Here is a 3686-nt window from a genome sequence, read left to right as displayed (position 1 = left end):
ACTAAGTTCAAGGATAAATTCGAAACTCATGTACTTCTTGTTCTTTTGAATTAAAACATTTTTCATTTAAGAGAGGTGATAGATTCATAGGACATTCATAACTTTAAGACAAAGTTACTAACTACTAATGATAATGTAATGAAGACACAAACATAGATAAGCACTTAACATAGAAAACGAAAAACAGAGAATGTAAGAACAAGGAATGAATCCACCTTAGTGATGGTGGCGTTTCCTTTTTGAGGAACCAATGATGTCCTTGAGCTCTTCTATGTCCCTTCCTTGTCTTTGTTGCTCCTCCCTCATTGCTTTTTGATATTCTCTTATTTCATGAAGGATGATGGAGTGCTCTTGATGTTCCACCCTTAGTTGTCCCATGTTGGAACTTAATTCTCCTAGGGAGGTGTTGATTTGCTCCCAAAAATTCTGTGGAGGAAAGTGCATCCCTTGAGGTATCTCAGGGGTTTCTTGATGATGAGCTTCTTCATGTGCCTGTTGAGATCCATGAATGTGCTCTCTTGTTTGCTCCATCCTTTTCTTAGTGATGGGCTTGTGAGATGAATCTTTCCATCTCCCATGGCTCAGAGGTGGAAGCAATTGTCTTTCCTTTCCTCTTTCTTGAGGTTTCTCTGGCCTTAGGTGCCATTAATGGTTATGGAAAAACAAAAAAAGCTATGCTTTTACCACACTAAACTTAGAATGTTGCTCGCCCTCGAGCAAAAGAAGAAAGAATAGATGAAGAAGAAGAAGAAAATATGGAGAAGAGGGGGGGAGGTGTGTTTCAGCCAAGAAGAGAAAAGGGGGTTGTGTTGTGTGAAAATGAGGAAGAATGGAGGGCTATATATAGGGAGGGGAGGGGGGTAAGTTTCGGCCATAAGGGTGGGTTTGGGTGGGAAATTGATTTTGAATTTTGAAGATAGGTGGGGTTTATGAGGTAGGTTTATGGGGTAGAGTGGATGGATGTGAGTGGTGAAGTGGTGATAGGGAAGAGAGATTGAAGTGATTGGTGAAGAGTTTTGGGGAAGAGTGTTTATGGGATTGTGTGAAAGAGGGGTGAGAAGAAGTGAGTGGAGTTAGGTGGGGATCCTGTGGGGTCCACAGATCCTGAGGTGTTCAAGGATTTACAACTTTGCACCAAATTGGGCATGCAAAATGCCCTTGCACACAACTCTGGGCGTTCAGCGCCAGATTGGTGCTTGTTCTGGGCGTTGAATGCCCATTTGTTGCCCATTTCTGGCGTTGAACGCCAGAACCATGCTTGTTCTGGGCGTTCAGCGCCAACTCTTCTCCAGGGTGCATTTCTGGCGTTCAAACACCCAGATGCTGCCCATTTCTGGCGTTCAGCGCCAGAACCATGCTCTGTTCTGGCGTTGAACGCCCAAAACATGCTTCTTACTGGCGTTTAAACGCCAGTAAGGTCTTCCTCCAGGGTGTGATTTTTCTTCTGCTGTTTTTGGTTCCGTTTTCAATTTTTATATTTATTTTGTGACTCCACATGATCATGAACCTAATAAAACATGAAAAACAATGAAAATTAGATAAATAAATATTGGGTTGCCTCCCAACAAGCGCTTCTTTAATGTCAATAGCTTGACAGTGGGCTCTCATGGAGCCTCACAGATGTGCAGAGCTTTGTTGAGACCTCCCAACACCAAACTTAGAGTTTGGATATGGGGGTTTGACACCAAACTTAGAGTTTGACTGTGGGGGCTTTGTTTGACTCTGCTTTGAGAGAAGCATTTTATGCTTCCTCTCCATGGATGCAGAGAGAGATCATTGAGTTGTAAACACAAGGTTGTCCTCATTTATTTGAAGGATCAATTCTCCTCTGTCCACATCAATCACAGCTCTTGCTGTGGCTAGGAAGGGTCTTCCAAGGATGATGAATTCATCCTCATCCTTCCCAGTATCTAGGACTATGAAATCAGCAGGGATGTAAAGGCCTTCAACCTTTACTAACACGTCCTCTACTTGTCCATAAGCCTGTTTTCTTGAATTGTCTGCCATCTCTAATGAGATTTTAGTGGCTTGCACCCCAAAGATTCCCAGTTTCTCTATTACAGAGAGGGGCATGAGGTTTATCCCTGAACCAAGGTCACACAGAGCCTTTTCAAAGATCATGTTGCCTATGGTACAAGGTATTACGAACTTTCCAGGATCCTATTTCTTCTGAGGCCATCTCAGTTGATCCAGATCACTTAGTTCATCGGTGAACAAGGGAGGTTCATCTTCCCAAGTTTCAATGCCAAATAATTTGGTATTCAGCTTCATGATTGCACCAAGGTACTTGGTGACTTGCTCCTCAGTGACATCCTCATTCTCTTCAGAAGAGGAATACTCATCAGAGCTCATGAATGGCATAAGGAGGTTCACTGGAATCTCTATGGTCTCCAATTTAGCCTCAGATTCCTTTAGTTCCTCAGAGGGAAGCTCCTTATTGATCACTGGACATCCCAGGAGGTCTTCCTCCTTGGGATTCACGTCCTCTCCTTCCCTTATAGGTTCGGCCATGGTGATCAATTCAATGGCCTTGCACTCTCCTTTTGGATTCTCTTCTGTATTGCTTGGGAGAGTACTAGGAGGGATTTCAGTGATCCTTTTACTCAGCTGGCCCACTTGTGCTTCTAAATTTCTAATGGAGGACCTTGTTTCATTCATGAAACTTACAGTGGCCTTGGACAGATCAGAGACTAAGTTTGCTAAATTAGAAGTATTTTGTCCAGAATTCTCTGTCTGTTGCTGAGTGGATGATGGAAAAGGTTTACTATTGTTAAACCTATTTCTTCCACCATTATTAAAGCCTTGTTGAGGCTTTTGTTGATCCTTCCATGAGAGATTTGGGTGATTTCTTCATGATGGATTATATGTGTTTCCATAAGGTTCACCCATATAATTTACCTCTGCTATTGCAGGGTTCTCAGGATCATAAGCTTCTTCTTTAGAAGATGCCTCTTGAGTACTGTTGGCTGCAGCTTGCATTCCATTCAGACTCTGAGAAATCATATTGACTTGCTGAGTCAATATTTTATTCTGAGCTAATATGGCATTCAGAGTATCAATTTCAAGAACTCCCTTCTTCATGGGCGTCCCATTATTCACAGGATTCCTTTCAGAAGTGTACATGAACTGGTTATTAGCGACTATGTCAATGAGTTCTTGAGCTTCTGCAGGCATTTTCTTTAGGTGAATGGATCCACCTGCAGAAGTATCTAATGACATCTTTGATAGCTCAGATAAACCATCATAGAATATATCCAGGATGGTCCATTCTGAAAGCATGTCAGAAGGACACTTTTTGGTCAGCTGCTTGTATCTTTCCCAAGCTTCATAGAAGGATTCACCTTCTTTCTGTTTGAAGGTTTGAACATCCACTCTAAGCTTGCTCAGCTTTTGAGGAGGAAAGAACTTGGCTAAGAAAGCCGTGACCAGCTTATCCCAAGAGTTCAGGCTGTCTTTGGGTTGAGAGTCCAACCACACTCTAGCTCTGTCTCTTACAGCAAAAGGGAAAAGCATGAGCCTGTAGACTTCAGGATCTACTCCATTAGTCTTAACAGTATCACAAATCTGCAAGAATTTAGTTAAGAACTGAAAAGAATCTTCAGATGGAAGTCCATGAAACTTGCAGTTCTGCTGCATCAGAGAAACTAGCTGAGGTTTCAGCTCAAAATTGTTTACTCCAGTAGTAG

General features: G+C 42.3%; 1 non-coding gene across 1 annotated transcript; it reads left to right on the top strand.

Moving 5' to 3' along the window:
- Nucleotides 1-3273: 3273 nt before the first annotated feature.
- LOC148544056 (small nucleolar RNA R71) lies at nt 3274-3381 on the top strand. Its single transcript, XR_015900567.1, has one exon. It is a non-coding gene; the product is annotated as a small nucleolar RNA R71 (small nucleolar RNA).
- The last annotated feature ends 305 nt before the right edge of the window (nt 3382-3686 follow it).

Source organism: Arachis ipaensis, chromosome B9 (assembly GCF_059453495.1).
Source record: "Arachis ipaensis isolate K30076 ecotype BB chromosome B9, ASM5945349v1, whole genome shotgun sequence".
NCBI classification, from domain to species: domain Eukaryota; kingdom Viridiplantae; phylum Streptophyta; class Magnoliopsida; order Fabales; family Fabaceae; genus Arachis; species Arachis ipaensis.
Note: the sequence above shows the minus strand (reverse complement) of the source record. Positions and strands in the feature narration are given on the sequence as shown.